The following is a 20767-nucleotide window of genomic DNA, read 5'->3' as shown; positions in this document are numbered from 1 at the left end:
TGTTAAATATTAGAACACTATGTTAAGACAAGAATTAGATTCCACTCAATGGACTTTCTTTTGCTCTGCTTTTCAGTTGAATTTTCAGTTGTATTCTCAATCCAACTACCAAAATATAAATGTCTGCTTGAAGATGTAAGAAGTAATAAAAGTGTATACCTTTTATTTAGTAATTGATGGTAATGAATGAAAACAACTCTACAGGGACAGAAACACTGCTGTGTACATTGGAGTTAGCTGACTGGTCACCTGAACTATATGTGGCCTCTGGAGGATTTCTATGCAGAAAAATAAACACAGTAACCAAAGGTTTGTGGGTTTTTAAAAACACTTTTCACAATTAGTTTCCAATTACCAGTACTTACTTCTTTCTATACTAAATTTAATTATGCACTATCAAGTCGATTCCAAGTTAGGGCAATTCTTTTTACAGTTCCCAAGGTATAAAGTACTGTGGGGAAACTGATTTACCAGCCCTTTCTTTTGGTGGTGCTCTAAGACCATGCAGATAGCCAAAGGCTACACAGGCTGGCTCTTCTGAGAGGCATAGCGGGGAATCAAGCTCCTGACACCAGACTTTGCAGTCAGGTACTATGTGGGACATGGGTGGCACTGCAGGTTAAACCGCAAAGCCTCTGGGCTGCAAGGTCAAAAGATCAGCAGTTCAAATCCACACGACAGAGTCAGCTCCCATCACTTGTCCCAGCTCCTGCCAACCTAGCAGTTTAAAAGCATGAAAAATGTGAGTAGATAAATAGGTACCACCACGGTGGGAGGGTAACAGCGTTCCGTGTCTAGTTGCGCTGGCCACGTGACCAGGGAAACTGTCTTTGGACAAATGCTGGCTCTATGGTTTGGAAATAGGGATGATCACTGCCTCCTGCAGTCGGACATGACTGGATTAAATGTCAAGGGGAACCTTTACCTTTACTCCAGTTTACTGGGCTCTCAAGTCAGTACTTATTTACATAGCAAAAAGTTTAAACATTTATCTTGATTGTCCTTGCTCAAGGACTCCCAAAATCTATCCATAGACCCCATACAGATTCATAGACTATTGTTAAGAACCCCTGCAGCAGAGATGCAGAGTGAAAATATTGCTTTAGGAATTTGGTTTGTGAAAAATGACAATTTTATTAATCTTTGCTATGCACAATAATTGCCATTACTTTGGATCCTGCATCGTCTAGGCCAGTGATGGCGAACCTATGGCACACGTGCCACAGCTGGCACACAGAGCCCTCTCTGTGGGCACACAAGCCATAAGTTGCCGTTGAGAAATACTTACCCATCCTCTGATCCTGGATTTCGCCACTCCCCTCTGCTGGTGCAGTGGTCCAGCGGAGGGGTGCAATGGCAACCATGACCAGTCTAGCCCAATGGGGGATTGGAGGACCAGTAAGTATTTATTTGTTAATACTGCCCATAGCAAGCAAACAAACAAACAAACAAGCACTTAACCCTTGCAGTGCAGGAGCTGTTGTTTTTTCTAAACTAAAACTTCAGCATTCAGGTTTTAATTGCAGTACTGGCACCCTGAAATAAATAAGTTGATTTTGTGTTGCAGTTTGGGAACTTGGGGTTAAAAAGGTTCACCATCACTGCACTAGGCACTCAGAGGCAGCCACTATCCTCAAGCAGCAAATTTTGCAGTACCAATGTATTCTTGCCATCTCTCCATGGCATGGATCCTCATCAATTTTAATGTACGCTCATCTCCAAATCATTGCCCATCTCCATTTCCTTGGTTGTGGCACTTTCGTGAGAGGTTGGACTGTAAGCTTCTTTGAAGTGGCATATTTTCTCCCCACTTGTACTCTGCAAGGAGCTGTCCTTGGAGTGCTCATGGTGTTGATGATGAAGATGAGGCTTGCCAGGTCTCAGAGAATGAGCTGCTGTGCCAGGAAATGGCTGGGCTCCCCTGAATATCCAGGCCAGGCAAACAAATGTGAGGAGCAGTGATGGAAGGGAAGGAGCGAGTCTTGTTTATTGTTACGGGGCGGCCATAGTGTTTGGGTACCCAACTCCAACCTTCCCCAAATGGCACCAGGGCTCACTGGCTTCCTGTGTTTGTCCAACACGACATATAATATGCTTGCTTAGGAGCTCAGAGAGGGAACCCACAATGCCTAGCTCACTCCCTCACACATGCATGGAGAAATATTATGTTCCCAATTCCTGTGACATCACAAGGCCCACGCCATGACTTCACAAAGACCTACCCCAGGCAAAGGGCCCCAGATATAATGAGGGGATGGGGAAGATAATCCCATGACAGCCCCTGACAAACAAGACAACACTTCAAAACCATTCTGGAAAAATCCTTTTATTGGTTTTGGAAAAGAGCCAAAACGGGTATCCTCAGCAGAGAGGAAGGCCTGGTTCAGCTCCAGCAGGACACCTGCCTTCTGGTCCCTCGCATCCCCCTGGGGAAGAGGAAGCTTCGGGCCCTGCAAGAGAAAGAGAGAGAGAAAAAAGCAACTAGCGGGTGAGCTCGTCCACGGCCGTCAACCTGCTTCAACCCAGGCGTATCCATCGACCAATGTTCTTGCAACTTCATCCCGAAGTTCCTCCTGCCAACATCCACTGGCTTCCACCAGGAATATCCACCCGTTCATCTCTTCCACTCCGCTTCTGAAGCCAGCCTCCACCAGCTCCCGAATGCCCCAGCAACATCCCCACGGAACGCCAGCCAGCCCATTCACACACACATTGATACACATACAGGCAGAAACCAGCTGCTCCTCCCAACACACACACACACCTTCACTCCACCAGCCATTCACACACACGCCAAGGCTTCCATCCACCGATATCCAGCAAGCTTCCCCAAGCTGGTTTGAGGAGGCTAACGTCCACCACCGGCTTCATCTGCCCACTTCTGCCGGCCTCCGCCTTGCAGCCTCAGCCAGCTTCCGCAGGGAGATTCCACCAGCTTCTGTCTGCCAACATCCACTGACTTCCCCCCGGTCCATCACTGCCATCAGCCAGCTTCAAGCCACGGATCTCCACCAGCCTCGAGCTGTTAACTTGCAAGCCCGCTTAGAAAGTTCCTCTGCTTTCTGGAGAGAACTTGCCTTGGGCAGAAGGGCTGGGTCCCCTCCAGCAGCTGGCGCCCCCTCTGCCAGACTGCCCTCTGGCCACTGGCCTCCCTTCTGGTCCCCTGCCCTGCCCAGCAAGCCCCTTTTATCTGCCAGCAGAGAGGTGGGGCCCCTGTGAGGTCACAAAGACCCAGGAGAAAAGGGGTTGGGTTACCATGGCAGCAGCAGCAGCACCCTCAGGATTGGCTGAGTCCTGAAGATGATGTCAGCAGTCCCTCTGATCATGTGATTCAATTCATTCCCCCTTGTGCATCCCAGAAGAGCCAACCTGTGTGTCCTTGGGCAAGCTGCACAATCCCAGGGTGTCCCCAAAAGTAGGGAATGGTAAATCACTTTTGAGTACTCTCTACCTATAAAACCCTGAACAAAGGGTCACCATACATCAGAATTGATCTGACAGAAAAGGAAGAGCATAAGCTCCAATTTGACAGAAGCTTGAAAGAAAAGTCCCATATGTTCATTGCCGTAATTGCAGTCCCCATCTGCAGTCTTTGTCTGTTGAAAATGAAGATGATATAAAAACCTGCCAAGAAGTATTTTCATCCATATGCTACGTTTAATACATTTTTAAGCATGAAAAGTTGCACATTTGTGTGAAAGATAAAGCCTGCCTTGCTTTTTGGAACCTTGTCAGGTCGTTGGAACATTGCTGTAATTGTAGAAACATTGGCTAAAATTCAGTAATGTAAAATTACAGCACGTTAAATCTGACGACGTATCAGCCATGGCTTCATTGTGGTAATCGAAAGTTTCCTACCCCTCGCCCCCTGAGGCTCTCTTAGGATCCCTTTGGCCCTCAGGAAGCATTTGGAGAAAGCAGGATAGGGGACAGGAGTCTTTAGTATCTGAAATTTACTGCTGTTGGTCCCAGTAGTCTCACCAGTGGCAGTTTTCAGATATTTCAGACTTCCCACCTCTTTCCTGATGCTTCCAAAGGTTTTCCCAAGACCAAAGGGACCCTGAGGAGGGCCTGGAACTGGGGACAGAGGGCAGGGCAGCAGGTAGCAAACTTTTGATTATCAAAACATGGTCACAGCTAATTATCTTATCAGACGTACTCAGCATAAAATTACATTTCTGGATTTCAGCCATTATTTATGTTTTCTAAAATGCAACAGCTTGAACACATACTGTATGATGTTGACCCATAGTGAAAGTCTACTTGCTGTCCTGAGAGAACTTGAATTATTATTTTTATTTAGTATTGATGATGAAAGTTCTTGAGATTCCTGTATCTGCAGACAAGATCTTGTAAGCCTAAGAGGCAGGGCTGAAGGACTCTGTGGCCATTATCAGTTCAGTATTATAAACAAAGAAACAGTTTCGAAACAATTATACTGTACTTTCCATGAAGTGCTTCAGAAAGCTAAAAAGCTGGAGGAGCTCAACAATGGAAAAACTCAGGGTGTAAACAGATGGCTGAAAAAGCGCACACCTGATTGCACTGGATATAATCCTTAAAAAGTATGTTTTAACATAAAAGATTGGTGACAAAAGTGAGAGGGAAAAGTCAACAAGATGAAAATATCTAGGTTAAGGTCATTAATACTGTATTTATTTATTTATTTATTTATTTATTTATTATGTATGTATGTATGTATGTATGTATGTATGTATGTATGTATGTATGTATGTATGTATGTATGTATGTATGTATGTATGTATGTATGTATGTATTCTCGAAGGCTTTCATGGCTGGGATCCGATGGTTGTTGTAGGTTTTTCAGGCTGTTTGGCCATGTTCTGGAGGTTTTATAGTGGACCCTCGACTTACAGATGGCTCGACTTACAGACTTTTCGAGTTACAGACTTCTCTGGCCGCAAAATTTAGGTTCGACTTGCAGCCGGAGAATCGACCTACAGACCAGAAAAAAAACCAAAATGGAACAAAAATGGAACAAAAACATCCGGTTACGGGATTAATCGGTTTTCAATGCATTGTAGGTCAATGGAGACTTGACCTACAGACTTTTTGACCTGCAGCCACCGTTCCAATATGGATTAATTCCGTCAGTAGAGGGTCCACCGTACCTCCTAACGTTACACCAGTCTCTGTGGCCGGCATCTTCAGAGGACAGGAGTTAGAACTCTGTCTGTGTTCTGGTGTACTGTATGGGATAGTTGAATATTTCTAGCTGTGGGATCAGCTTTTTTCCTTTTCAGGAGATTGGGTGATTATGGTGATCAGGGTGCTTTTTGTTGTGGGTCTATTGCTGTGATAAGGGGGGAGATGATGATCTGTCACTGTGATTGATGTGTGTCGTTAGCTAGTCTTTTGTGTGCAGTGATCACGAGTCCTTGTGGCTGGGTAAAGTTCGTTGACCTTTTTGGAGGCTGTATTTTTCAGTGCTGGGAGCCAGGATTTGTTGAGTTTTAGACTTTCTTCTTTTTTGTTGAAGCTGTGCCGATGTTTCTGGATTTCAATGGCTTCCCTATGTAGTCTAACATAATAATTACTGGTGTTGGTCAGTACTTCTGTGTTTTGAAATAGGATTTCATGTCCAGCTTGGTTCAGGACATGTTCAACTACAGCCAATTTTTCTGGTTGTTTTAGTCTGCAGTGTCTTTCACGTTCTTTGATTCTGGTGTGGATGCTGCATTTTGTGGTCCCAATATATACCCCGCTAAAACTGCAAGTTATCCGGTATACTCCTGCAGTGGTCAGGGGGTCCCTTTTGTCCTTTGCTGACCATACCATTTGTTGTATTTTTGTGGTGTGCCTGAATACTGTTTGTAGGTTGTGTTTTTTCAAAAGTTTCCCCATGCTGTCCGTAACCCCTTTGATGTATGGCAGAGATACTTTATTTGTAGGTGGCTATTTTTATTCTTCAGTTCAGTGTTGTTTTCTTGGTTTTATGGCTCTTGTGATTTAATTTTTGGAATAGCCATTTGTCTGTAGGGCCCAATTCAGATGGCTGAGTTTGGTGCTGAGAAATTGAGCTTCACAGTTCCGATTTGCACAGGCTACTAGTGTTTTGATTATGCCTCTTTTTTGTTGTGCGTGGTAGTTGGAGTTTTTGTGTAGGTACCAGTCTGTGTGAGTGGGTTTTCTGTAGACCTTGTGTCCCAATAGGTCAGGTTTGTGTATGACCATGACATCTAAGAAAGGGAGTTGGCCCTCTATTTCTTTTTCCATGGTGTATTGTATATTTGGGTTGATGCTTTTGAGATGGTTTAGAAATTCTTCTAGTTTTTCTTCACTGTGGTTCCAAATTGCGAAGGTGTCATCACGTATCGGAACCAGACTGTGGGTGCGAAGGATGCCGAAGCCAGGGCCTGTTTTTCAAAATATTCCATGCAGAAGTTCACTATAACTGTGCTGGGGGGGCTCCCCATGGCCACTCCATCTGTCTGTTCATAGAACTCATTATCCTATTGAAGGTAGCTGCTCATTAGGCAATGTTGGAAAAGGGCTATGATGTCTTCTGGAAAAATCTGCTGGAGGAGTGTCAGAATGTCCTTTATCTGCACCTTGGTGAATAGGGATACTACGTCAAAACTGATCAGTCTGTCCTTGGGGTTGAGTTTTAGGGTGCTGATCTTGTTTATGAAATGTCCTGAGTCTTTGAAGTAGGATGAGGTTTGACCAATGTGGGTCTGTAGGAGGGTCGCTAGGTGTTTGGCTAATTCATATGTTGGGGAGCCAATGGCACTTTCAATGGGCCTGAATGGGATTGAGTCTTTGTGGATTTTGGGGAGTCTGTATAGTCTTGGTGGGAGGGCTTCTGTCTTGCAGATTCATTGAAGGATGTTGGAATGCAGGGAGGAACTCCTGATCAGCATGTTTGTTTTCTGATTTTGTTGGTTAGGTCCTTTTTCAGTTTTCTGTAGGTGGTGGGGTCTAGATGTTCCCTGATTTTTTCCTTGCATTCTTGTTTGCATGATTACTGTGGTGTTGCCTCTGTCTGCTGGCAGAATGATGATGTCAGGATATGAGTTTAGGGACTTGATAGTGTTTCTCTCCTTTCTTGTTATGTTGCTGTTTGGAGTTTTTGCTTTTCATAGGATCCTTGTCACTTCACCTACCCCCCCCCCCCCCCGCTTGTGCTTTTTCTTCCGGAAGAATGCCACAGTAATCATGCAAACAGAAGACTACATAGGGCAATTGAAAAAATAACTGCAGTGGCACCTTTGGATGACTTGCATTTTGAGCAAAAAAATCCACTTAGCTCCTTAGGAATTATTGTCCCAAGAAAATAAGACTTGCCTGGTAAGGTTGGCTGAGAACTCTAATGATCAATACCTGCTTGGTAACAAGGAAGGGGTAACATTTGCAGGTTGTCTAATCAGAGAGAGGCCTTCAAAGCCAAGCAGGCTGGTTCCCTGGTCTAATTAGAATATGATTTAGGTTTGTAAGAAGAGAAGGGGCAGAAAGTACTCTGGTCTTCATGAACATTTGAGGGAAACTCGATGCCTGATTGGTGGAAGGGTCTAGAACAGGACATTAGTATATCAAAAAGGGATCAGAAGTTACTTGAGTGGGCTTAGCTTATGTCTTAAGAGATGCTACCTTCAGTTGCTGTCTAGCTGTGAAGGATGCACTCTGTATGCCTCAGAATTATGCTGACTTCTACACTAGTGTGTTTTAGGTAGACTAGTTCAGTTTTCTTACAGTGGGGTCTTGACTTAAGAACGGCTTGAGTTAAGAACATTTTGACTTAAGAACCACTCTCATAGGAAAATATTGACTTGACTGAAGTACTTAGATTTGAGTTAAGAACTGAAAAAAACCCACGTGGGAGGAAGGGAAAGTGCAAAAAGTGAACTTTCAGTTAACTGTTGGCCAGTGGAAAGGGTGCCTGTCTGCTTCCTCACTCCTCCCAGCGTTTAGAGAGTGGATTGGGAGACAGTCTTCAGACTGCCTGGTACTGTACTGCCTGGACTGTATTTTCCCCGCCTTCCCCGAACCTTTCTTGACCTAAGAAAAAAAGAAACAAAATATCCCCCTCTAGTGGTCGAAGGCGGAATAGCAGCTTCTCATTAGTTTCTATGGACGGAAAAGAGCAGATACGGATTAAATGGTTTTCAATGTACAGTGGTGCCTCGCATAGCGAGGTTAATCCGTTCCGGATTAACCTTCGCTATGCTGAAGCATCGCTGAACGGGGCAGCGATTTCCATTGGAACGCATTAAACATCGTTTAATGCGTTCCAAATAGGCCAAATACTCACCGTTCAGCGAAGCTTCAGGATGGCCGGCAGCCATTTTCGCGCCCTCGCCTCGCTTAACGAGGGCGCGGAAACGCTGCGCGCGGCCATTTTAGGCCATTTCCCGGCTTCCGGCGGCCATTTTGGCAGCCTCACAGCTGATCGGCGGGGGTCGTTTTGCGAAGATCGGTAAGCGAAACGCTTACCGGTCTTCGCAAAGCGAATTTTTCCCTATGGGAACAACGTTCTGCGATCGCATTAGCGATCCGAAAAAACGGATCGCTATGCGATTTAATCGTTATACGGTGCGCTCGTTAAGCGAGGCACCACTGTATTCCTATGGGAAATGCAGATTTGACTTGAGAACTTTTTGACTTGAGAACCGCCTTCCAATACGGATTAAGTTCTCAAGTCAAGACCCCACTGTATTTTCATGTGTGTTCTCTTGACTGCCTTAGCTTTGTCTCTATCGTATTTTTGCCCCAAATGTGTTTTTCAGCTTTGTGAGGGTTCAGCTTCAGGCTCCAATTTTTCTTCAAATAAATTGACATACTTCTTCAGTTTGGATATAGGAGCAACATTTATTGGATTGTTTAACAAATAACCTGTGCCAACAAAGGTATTCCAACCACTTCCTCCCTCTAACAACTGGTTAGATGGGAGCTTCCAGTCTTAAAGGGATTACATTCCTGAGTGTTCCAGGGACCCTGCCAGTCCAGAGCAAAGTCTGAGTTCAATAACTGTCTTGTCTCCCCTTCCAGTATGGGGACTGTGTCTTCATCCAGGTTATCTATCCAAGCCTGGCCTCTTGAGGGGGAATCCTCCAGCCATAATCTTCCAGGGGACCCCTCCGCTGTAGCTCCATCACCCTCCATTCCAGTCTTTCTCTCCTCTCCCTCTCCACATTTTTCTTCTCTTCCCTTAACTTCCTTCTCCACTCTTTGGTCTCTCGTTCCCCCCAATAAGATGGTTTAGGGGTGCTCTCACTTCTCCTTCTAAAGTCCACCTACTCCTTTGGGACCCTTAGTTTTTCTACCTTCCCCATCCATGAATCTTCCAACCAAATCCACTCCCAACCATAAGGCAGGTTCCCGTCCCCCCTCTTTATATCAACAAGCCCCGCCTCCACCTCTACCTGGGGCTGTCATTCCATTCCCGCCAAAACATTCCCGCTTTCTTTAACAGTAATTCCTTTTAACTACTCTTCTACGATCCCCGGGTCTGTTCTGGGTGGTCTTATCTTCCTGGGAGGGGGAATAGGTGGTGTTTGCACTTGTCGGCAGAGGCGAGAGGGACGCCACTCCCATGAGAGGAATTTGGCTCTCACTGTCAGTCTTACAAGCTTCTTGAATCTTTTTGCCTTTTTCCTGTCTTTAATAAAATACAAAAAACTCATTCAATTAGCAAGGATTTTGGCTCAGAAGGTTTGCAATACTAATTCCAGGTCTTGCCTTGATCATCTGCTGTGAGTTTTGGTATTTTTGTGTTCCTTTCAGCTTTTGAATTTGAAACCCACCCACCCCTGATTGTTTCTTTTCCTCTCTTTCCTAAGTTGGTGGCAGTTGTTTGCTTGCTCTTCATCAGTGTACAGTAGTTGGTTGCTAAATATGTTACTAAGTACAGTGGTGCCTTGCTAGACAGTTACCCTGCATGACAGTTTTTTCGCTAGACATTGACTTTTTTCAATCGCTATTGTGATTTGCAAAACATTGATTCCTATGCGGGAATTTCGCTGGACAATGTTTGGTCCCTTCTTCGCAAACCGATTTTTGCTAGACAATGATTTTGACAGCTTCCTCCACGCTCGCAAAACAGGTGTTTTCGGGACCTAAGCTTTGCAAGACAACAATTTAAACAGCTGGTTGGCGGTTCGCAAAGCGGCCTTCCTATGGCTGATCTTCGCTAGACAATGACGATTCTTCCCCATTGGAACGCATTAAACAGGTTTCAATGCATTCCAATGGGGAAATGCTTTTTGCTAGACAATGATTTCGCTAAACAGCAATTTCAGTGGAACAGATTATCATCGTCTAGCGAGGTACCGCTGTATGTGTGCAGTAAGTCTGTAATTTCAAGCAACTGTAAGTAAAGATTTTTAAAATTATTTCTCCTACAAATTTCTCAGAGTGACTTATTGAAACATTAAGAGCCAGTTAATAAGAAAGGGGTGAAATATCTTGTGAACTTGGAAGTATTCTTCTCTGTGAGTCTCTGAACCTCTACTATGTACCAAAAGGAATTTTATCAAACTTCAAAAATCTGGAACAATGTGCTCTCCATCAATGAATGCAGGTAGGATTAGCTAGCCCTATCCACACCATACCCCCAATGCCCATCCTGTAAATGTGTGTGCCCCACCTAAGAAGGAAGGCTGCCTACAATGTAAAGTATATAAACTAGAGATACATGGCTCAAACTTAAAGTACAGTCCCATAATAGGAAAAATAATCCTTTAGCCAATCAAGAATACAATTCTTGCATGGTTCAGACAAGAAGGAAAGATAGAAACAAAAAAGCTATGAATAAAGTCAGCAGCCGAATCACAATCCATGGACCTGCAGAGACATTTGGTGCGTATGACGCAGTAAGAGAGGAGAGCTACTGGTTCCACCCAGATGCTCAGTCAGTGACAATGCTTCAGTCGTCATCTCCAACTTAAGACATGGTTATTCAGACAGGCCTTCCCTCCGGGCACTATTTAATTTTCTTTTATTCTCTCCATCTTGAATTATTATCATTCTATGTGCTGTTAACAGCTAATTTATTTCTATTGTTTTACTTTGTGTTCTGCGAGCCGCCCAGAGTAGACTATGTCTAGATGGTCAGCATAAAAGTTCAATAAATAAAAAAATAAAAAAATATACTCTCCACCACTGGAAGTGAAGATTAGAAATCTCTCTTTGGGTTTAAAATGAAACATTGCACAGTATATGCAACAGCCAGCCTTCTCCATCCAATGATCCTGCAAGTCAAAAGTTGCCCTGAATGTTTGAACAACAGTGGCAGTCTTTGCTAACAGGAAGTTTACCTCTATGCTAGAGCGACTATGACACTACTCTTTGTTCAGGAATGGGAAATATGAAAGAACAATACAATGCAGATAAGACTTAGTATTCAGATTAGAACTTGGAAGCAACATATTAATTTACTGTCATAATGTTGGCATTACTACTTTATCATATTAAATTTGTTATATTTACTATCTAGACCAGTGGTTCCCAACCTTGGGCAACCCAGATGTTCTTGGACTGCAACCCCCACAAACTCTGGCCAGCACATCTGTTTGTGAAGGCTTCTGGGAATTGCAACCTTGAGTTACCCAAGGGTGGAACCACTAGTCTAGATGCATCAGTTGACTTATCTTCCTGTATAATGTGGAAGTAACTATTCTATTGTTAATGAATGAAATTAGTATGTTGGCTGAAATCTTGTTGCATAGATACACAAAAGACATAATGTTTAGCATTAAATAGTACTAAGAAATCTTTATAGACATTATCTGTTATGCAACTCAGCATGCAACAGATGCCTACAGATGGTTATTAACTTACAACACTTTGATTCTAAAAATTATGTTTCTGATGTAACTGCACAAGATTTTGCCTATTTCCAAACCCTGATTGAGACATAATAGTCACTGCATATAGGGTGGAGACACAGTTGCTGATATGTCTTTTGTTATCAGCATGGCAGGTTTGTCTTTGAATCTTATACCCCTTATACTAAGGTATCTTTAGTTTTGGATTGAATCTTAACTTTTAAAATATGTCTAAGTAGGAGAATGACATTTAATAATTAGAAGCAGTAGAGATTTACCTGATTCTAATGAAGACAGACTGATGAATTAGAATATTTGGCGATGTACCATGGAGATGTAATGTGCAAAGAGATAAGGGCACTGTGACTTAATATCAGTCCTTCAGGATCAGGTTGTATTTGTTTCTCCTTGCCCCAGCCACAACATACATTAATGGTGTGATTAGAATTCATATATGTGTGTTTTTAAAAAGTAAATACCAAGTGCTTGAGGTTGGACAGACAACAGTTTTAACCTAGACCACAGTTTAGGAGGCGGAGCTTGACTGGAGAGAAGCCAGCAGCTCCCAGCAAACAGCTCCCAGGAAAAGTTGGAACTGCCCAGCCTGTCGTCCCGCTAGAAAGGGGGGGGGAACGGAAGGGGAGGCCAGGAGAGGTCACCCCTGAGCAGATGGTGAGCCCAGAAGGTAGAAGATTTAGCAGCAACTGGGTCTTTCTCCCCTCTGAAAATTCACCCACGCACAGACCGGACATGGGAGGCCATTTTATGGCAGAAAGCTGCACGAAACTCCACCCCCAATTTTCCCAAGGAAGGAGAACAGAAACAACAACAAAGTAAGCCTTTGATTTATGAATAACCTCATTAAGATGTAAAAGAAACTAAAGGGAAAATACCTGACCGAAAGGAGAAAGAGGAAGCGGCGAACCGTGCATGCCAGCTTGTTTTTTCCCCAAAGCGAACTGTCTGATAAACAGCAAGTTTATAATTAGTAAGCTGGCTCAAGGTCATTCAGATACACTGTGAGACGGAAAAATTTTGTGTTTCTGGAAAAAAATCCCAGAGGAAATACTACTCAACAGGGACTGAAATCTTGTCAATGCTGTGTAATCTGGACTTTTCTCACTAGTTTGAGTGGGACTTTGAAAATTAAATCTTGTCTTTGGAGCAGGAGGTATAAGCTTTTGAGAATAAAAAACAGGTGATGAATCATCAGTGTGGCAACCTAGAATGAAGAGTGGCAGAAGCCAGTCGAATGGGACTTTGATAATAGAAGTGTCTTTGGTTTTGGAAAGAAGAATAAATCCCTGGGAGCAACGGACAGTAAATTATCAGCTGATCAGCAAGAGGAACTTAACAGAATAGACGAAGGACCTAAGAAAATCAGGTCTGGAGTTATTAAAGGACTACGACAGTTTTCTTTTTAGGAGAGACTGGTTCCCTGTTTGATGCTTACTTTGGACTCTCTTTTGGCTGGACTGTGTGGATTTTGAGAATATTGCTATAATATCTGGGCAAGGAGGAAGATGACATACCTAGTGGGAATGTTGCCAGACAAAGAATGGCTGGTTACCATGCAAATGACAATAATAACAGGATTTCAGCAGGTAAATGAGCACCTCGACCAGGTAGAAGACCTGATGAAAGGGAAACCATCAGAGGTTAAACAACAACTGAATGAAATTGTAACTCCAGAACAGTTTTTATTGAGAGCGATGCCAGGTAACATAGATGGGATTAAGAGTTACCATGGGAGCTACCCAGCTATAATAGTCAGAAAAGGTGATGTTAAAAATCAGAATACTGTCCTGGATTTAATTTTATCTCCCCAAAACTGGAAGTAAATAGAGGCACAGAAACGAGAGAAGGGTACTAAGAAAGTATGGGAAGTGCCAGAAATGGATATCTTTCCAGACAGGCTGAATGTACGTCCAAGGCAGAAGGAAAATGAAAGAGGGGATGTATTTTATAATTGGTCTCGATTTCTTGATAGAGTTGGAATAACTTAGACTTCAATTAAAATATGAATATAAGCTGTTATTTACAGGATAATCAAATAGTATACAGATATATAAAAAAACAAAGTTGTTTTTTGTATTGAAAAATGAATAGATCAGAGGCATGTATACTTAATATGAATAGAGTGGATGATTGTATATTCTGTGTTCTCCTATCCTCAAAACCTTTTTCCCATCCCTTACACTCCTTTTTACCTTTTGTATTCCCTACCCCATTCCTAGTAGTTTAAAAATAAAAAATTATATATACAGTGGTGTCCCGCATAGCGACGATAATCCGTTCCAAAAAAATCATCGCTATACAGATTCGTCGCTATGCAGGGCAAAAAAACCCCATAGGAATGCATTAAAACACGTTTAATGTGTTCCTATGGGGAAAAAACTCACCTTTAAGCAAAAATTATTCATCTGGCCACCATTTTCGGTGCCTCTAAAGTGAGGCAACACAGCGGGCAGCCATTTTGGAACCGCCGATCAGCTGTTCGGTGCCCCCCCCTCTCTCCACCCCTTGCAGGTCTAGCCTGGGCAGGGAGACTGAGGCCAGGGTTTCCCTGCCCAGGCTGGAGTTGCGAGGGGGGAGACAGCGAGAGCGAGAGAGGACGTGCGCCGAAGTTGGTGGGTTTTTTTCGAAGCTGGCTTCCCCGCGATCTGTGCAAACCCCCCACCCATCAGCTGTGCTTCGGGGCTCTCTTTCGGCAGGGCCTTTGCGATTATCGTGGGGAAGCGCTTCCCCACGATAATCGCAAAGTGATTTTTCCCCATTTAAAAAATTGCAATGCGATCGCTTTTGCGATCGCAAATACTCCATCGCTATGTGAATTCAATGTTAAATAGGGCGCTTGTTAAGCGAGGCACCACTGTATATATATAAAAAACCCTAGACCATAGTGTTAAATCATTCAGCCTTCTATTTTCTGGATGTTGAAAAAACTGTCCCTCTGCATGACAATTAGCCTTAGAATGGGGGAAAAAAGTTCCCACTGGAACTAAACACACAAATAATTTCCTTCCTTTGTCTTGGCAATATTTTTAAAGGTTTCTTTGTAAGAATTAAGAATCTTGAAATGTATAGCTGAATCAGTCTTCCACTCCTGGGGGTCTCCACCCCACCGACAGCTGCAAAGACATGAAATGCATTCCTCGGACTGTGGTGTCCTCCAGCTGGGATTAGCACCAACCAAACACATTGCTTGTAACTGCCCTGCAAAGATAGGTTGAGAGAGACATAACCCTATCCAATATACTCATGTTGCTAGTGATTTTAGAATGTGATTCTAGTATTACTGTTCTTCCTGCACTTGCTGTTTCTAGAAAATGCAGCTAGTATAATGGCTTCCTCCATGTGCACAGAACAATCTGACCTTCCTTTTTCTAATAGTCACCAAACATAGCCTCAGTGTGATAGGAATGAGGCACAGAGCCAACTACTCTTGGATATTCTCAGCAACATGTGCAAGCCAATCAAGGGTCTCATCTGAACGAAGTACAATACGAAATGCAGAGGGCCTTGTGGGATCACAAGATTTAAAAGTTATAGAATATGGGTTTATAGCCATTACAAATGTTTTTAAACAGAAAAAGAAGATCAATCTCAGTCAAACAGACTGAATTGGCTCAAAAAAACCTCACAGGTTTAGCTTCCAAGTATTTTTTTTTAATAAAAACAATTTAAAAAATTAAGCTTTCAACAGGAAAACACATCCTATCTTCTTCAGGATTACAAATGGCATACAGTACTAACTACAATGCATACGGTGATATAAACTCAATGAGATTACATCACAAAACATTCCAAGTGTACTAATTACTTAATCAACTTTCTGCTGTTTTAATGAGATCAGTTATAGGAAGCCATCAGTCACTAAGCCCTTGCCCTAAATCTGATAAACACCTTTATCCCTTTAGGTGATAGACCTGTATCCAGATTGTACCACTGCACCTGGGAGTATATATAACAAAAAACAAAAATGTTGTTGCAGCTTGAAAGACTAGTAGATGTATTTCAGTATGAGTTTTTCTGGACTACAATCCATTTTCTCAGACACAATGTTCAAGTTCAAGTTTATTTAGATGTAATAGGCCATGGGCTATACAATATGCCAAGTTTTAGTTTAAAATGTGTTAAAACAGAAATTTGCTACATCTACAACACAGTTTTTGCAAAGACTGATCAAAAGTACTTTTAGTCTCGTGGTATCCGAGAAGGCTGAATACTTCAATAGCTATTTTTGGAGAAATTGCCCCCTTTCTGTTGCATATTTCAAACAGTAAAAGAAGGTATGGGATGGTGTATTAAGTTCAAACAGGTTATAGTCACAGTAATGTTGGTCCAGGTGTACTTTGAGAAAATGTCCCTTCATCTGAGCTGTTTGGAGCACACTGCAATGAGTAATCATATATGACTGCCTTAGCTTTGGAATGGTGTGTGATAAAGTGTTTTGTAATCCATGAGAAGACATTTACTAAAATACATCTGTTAGTCCTTAAAGTGTTACAACTTTGTTATACATGCTTCTTCTTCATGTCAGAAGCAACTGAATGATGCATCAGGCACACAAGAGTCAGCCAACAGTGTGCTGTCATCGCCCAAAGGTGTTCATACTGCTGAAATTCTTTGGAGAGGCTCTTCTGTGCTCCTGTGATACGTGCTGAAACAGACTAACAGGCTGAAAGCCACTATCTTGATGTTCAGGCACTGATTTATAGAACTTGTACCTCTTGTTTTTATGAGTCTTCAAATCGGAACTGATTCATAGCGACCCTAACAGCGCTTTCAAAGTTAGTGAGATGTGTAAAGAGTGGTTTTACCAGTTTGCATCCCCAGTCCACTTCCAGGACAGAACAGGGATTCAAACCAAAGCCTCCTGAATCCTATCCCATCCCTTTCTCCACTACAACACCCTGGTTATCCCACCTTGATTACATACCTCAACATATCTGTGTATAGAAAAGTGGCGTGCTAGAGAAAACAGTGGATGGGGTTGTCCCAATCTAGCATCTTTTTCAACCTGCTCTGCGCAGGGATTCTGAATTGCAAACTACAGATACGTTCCAGCACGTTAATCTGTATTTGCAGCATGAAGAGGCTGAACCTACAAGCAGAGCTAACAACACATGTTTCGGACTGCAACTTCCCACAACTAGCAGGGGGCTGTTAGCAGTTGTAGACTTTTCTAAACTATGCAGCTTAAGCCTTCCCCTCTGACGAAGAAACAGACCTCATAGTGATAGGGGGAGATGTTGACACTGTATTTTAACAGAGGTATTACTACCAACGGTATCAATAAACTTGAGAATTTCTTATATACTAACATTTTGTTCACAATGTAATTGTAACAATATTATAGCTCCACTGTATCTATACCACAAATGCTCTGGGTGTACAGTACGAATTATAGTTTATCTCAATTGTATTTTAGAATCTTATTTTGTGTTGTACCTTATACTTCCAAATAATATGGTTGCTGACCTTGAGCAAGACATTGTGGAGAGTGAAGTCAAGTGGGCCTTAGAAAGCCTGGCTAACATCAAGGCCAGTGGAAGTGATGGCATTCCAATGGAAGTATTTAAAATCTTAAAAGATGACGCTGTTACGGTGCTACATTCAATATGCCAGCAAGTTTGGAAAACTCAACAGTGGTCAGAGGACTGGAAAAGATCAGTCTACATCCCAATCCCAAAGAAGGGCAGTGCCAAAGAATGCTCCAACTACCGTACAATTGCACTCATTTCACACGCTAGCAAGGTTATGCTCAAAATCCTCCAAGGTAGGCTTCAGCAGTATGTGGACCGAGAACTCCCAGAAGTACAAGCTGGATTCCGAAGGGGCAGAGGAACTAGAGACTAAATTGCTAACATGCGCTTGATTATGGAAAAAGCCAGAGAGTTGCAGAAAAAACATCTACTTCTGCTTCGTTGACTATGCAAAAGCCTTTGACTGTGTGGACCACAAAAAACTATGGCAAGTCCTTAAAGAAATGGGAGTGCCTGACTATCAATCTCCTGAGAAACCTATACGTGGGACAGGAAGCAACAATTAGAACTGGATATGGAAGAACTGATTGGTTCAAAATTGGGAAAGGAGTACGACAAGGCTGTATATTGTCTCCCAGCTTACTTAACTTATATGCAGAATACATCATGTGAAAGGCTGGACTGGAGGAATCCCAAGACAGAATTAAGATTGCTGAAAAAAATATCAACAACCTCTGATAGGCAGATATACCACTCTGATGGCAGAAAGTGAGGAGGAATTAAAGAACCTTGTAATGAGGGTGAAAGAGGAGAGTGAAAGAAACGGTCTGAAACTCAACATCTAAAAAGCATGGCCACTGGTCCCATCATCTCCTGTCAATTAGAAGGGGAATATATCGAGGCAGTGACAGATTTGACTTTCTTGGGCTCCATGATCACTGCAGATGATGACAGCAGCAACGAAATTAAAAGACACCTGCTTCTTGGGAGGAAAGTGATGACAAACCTTGACAGCATCCTAAAAAGCAGAGACATCACCTTGCCAACAAAAGTCTGCATAGTCAAAACTATGGTTTTTCCTGTAGTGATGCATGGAAGTGAGAGCTGGATCGTAAAGAAAGCTGACCGCCGAAGAATTGATGCTTTTGAATTGTGGTGCTGGCGGAGGCTCTTGAGAGTCCCCTGGACTGCAAGGAGAACAAACCTATCAATTCTAAAGGAAATCAACCGTGAGTGCTCACTGGAAGGACAGATCCTGAAGCTGAGACTCCAATACTTTGGCCATCTCATGAGAAGACTCCTTGGAAAAGACCTTGATGCTGGGAAAGTGTGAAGGCAAGAGAAGGGGATGACAGAGGATGAGATGGTTGGACAGTGTCATCGAAGCTACCAGCATGAATTTGACACAACTCCGGGAGGCAGTGAAAGATAGGAGGGCCTGGCATGCTCTGGTCCATGGGGTCACAAAGAGTCAGACATGACTAAACGACAATGACAAAGGGCAGGACAGAGAACTCAGGAAGAAACATTACCAAGATAATGGTTGTTGTGGGTTTTTCGGGCTCCTTGGCCGTATTCTGAAGGTTGTTCTTCCTGACGTTTCGCCAGTCTCTGTGGCCAGCATCTTCAGAGGACTGGAGTAGGAACTCTGTCCATGCTCTGTTTGTTGGATAGTATTTATAGCTATGAGAACAGCTTTTGTCTTTTTTCAGGAGATAGTGTGATCAGCATGGTTTTGTTGTAATGAGGGAGGGAGGGAAGAGGGAGAGATTATCTGTCACTGTGATTGATGGGTGACATGCTTAAACATATCAATAAGAAAACAGGATAGTTGTCATTACACCCAGACTGCATGGCGTATCCGGAGATGAAGTCAGGACATAAAATGGATATATTCTTCTGACAGGCCAAGTTAGCATCTCAGATGCAACCAGGAGCAGGATCGAAAGTTGGAGTACAATTGACCAATAGCTCAACTGCAGAAACACCTGAAGTCCAATCGGGGCTGAGGTCCTAAAGTACAAGTGACCAATAGCAATGTGGTGCTTTTACAGCTCGTTGTTTGTACTATTATAAAATGTATGTACAGTGGTGCCTCGCTTAACGATTGCCTCGTTTAGCGATGAATTCGCATAACGATGTTTTTTTAAGAAAATAATATGCCCCGTATAACGATGTTTCCTATGGGCGATTTTCGCTTAGCAAAGTTTGGGACCATGCTTCGCATAACGAATGCGATTTTAGGTCCCCTGCTTCACTTAACGATGTTTTCTTTTTCAATTTAAAAAGTGTCTTAGAAGGGTCAAAAACGGTTCTAAATGCTTGGATTCGTTAGAGGACCCCCTAAGTCATGTGCAAACCTGATTTGGCTTTGATCTGACTTTTCGTTAATTTATGGTTAATTTTTTTTTCGGCCCATAGGAACCAATGGACTTGTCAAAATCTGACAGCTCCATGCTTTCCTATGGGGGAGAAAACAATTCGCCATAAATTAACGAAAGTTCAGATCAAAGCCAAATCAGGTTTGCACACGACTTAGGGGGTCCTCTAACGAATCCAAGCATTTAGAACAGTTGCTGAGTCTTCATTAATTTTTTGTGAATTTTTTCTTCCCCCATAGGAAATAATGGAGCTGTCAGATTTTGACAGCTGTCAAAAGTTGGGGGGAAAAAATTCACCCTAAATTAACGAAAAGTCAGATCTAAGCCAAATTACATTTGCACCCGTTTTAGAAGGTGCAGAAGCTATTCCAAGCATTTAAAACCATTTTTGCCCCTTGTATGACACATTTAAAATTGCAAAAATTGACTTCGCAAAGCCATTGAAATGTATTAAGTCAGCTTCAATACAGTCCAATGGAGGAAACATTGTTTCGCTTAATGATGTTTCCTATGGGTTTTTTCGCTTAACGACGGCAATCCGTTCCAATTGGAACGGATTAACCGGTTTCCAATGCATTCCTATGGGAAATGGTGTTTCGCATAGCGATGGTTTCACATAGTGATGTTTTTTTGGAACGAATTAACATCGCTATGCGAGGCACCACTGTATATGCATCTCCTCAGAGCCATCTCTTTGCCATTAAGAGAGAGGCCCGGCTGATTTCTTTTCTTTTCTTTTTCTAAATAAATTGGCTCTTGATCAGTCGCATGTTTCTTAACCTGTTGTCCTCACTGGGGACCTGAACCCATAATTAGCCTGTAACAATAGCATCTGTCGCTTTCTTAGTATCTTCCTACACCACAACCGGGGCTTAGTCAACTGCTCGAAGACCACTGAATAACAACACCACAAAGCCGTCTTCCCAAGGGATGAAAAGACAAGCCACGGCCTGCAGCAGCAAAGGATCCCTTTTACCGGAAGTACCGCAAGGCAGCCTAGACGCCTTTGAACGTCATTTCCCCCATCTCGGTCTCGCGCGTTTCTCCCTAGCACTCTCGCGCAGCATCCGGGTTACAAGGATCGCCAGCGAACTGAGGACGTGGCACTGAA

The 20767-nt window shown here is 42.9% G+C and overlaps 1 long non-coding RNA gene across 1 annotated transcript; it reads right to left on the bottom strand.

Annotated features, from left to right (window-relative positions):
- Positions 1 to 2310: 2310 nt before the first annotated feature.
- LOC140705853 (uncharacterized) lies at positions 2311 to 20745 on the bottom strand. Its single transcript, XR_012085428.2, has 2 exons — positions 20642 to 20745; positions 2311 to 2450 (listed from the first exon to the last, which is right to left on the bottom strand). It is a non-coding gene; the product is annotated as an uncharacterized LOC140705853 (long non-coding RNA).
- Positions 20746 to 20767: the final 22 nt, after the last annotated feature.

This window comes from Pogona vitticeps, chromosome 3 (assembly GCF_051106095.1).
Source record: "Pogona vitticeps strain Pit_001003342236 chromosome 3, PviZW2.1, whole genome shotgun sequence".
NCBI classification, from domain to species: domain Eukaryota; kingdom Metazoa; phylum Chordata; class Lepidosauria; order Squamata; family Agamidae; genus Pogona; species Pogona vitticeps.
This window is presented reverse-complemented; position numbering and strand designations above follow the sequence as displayed.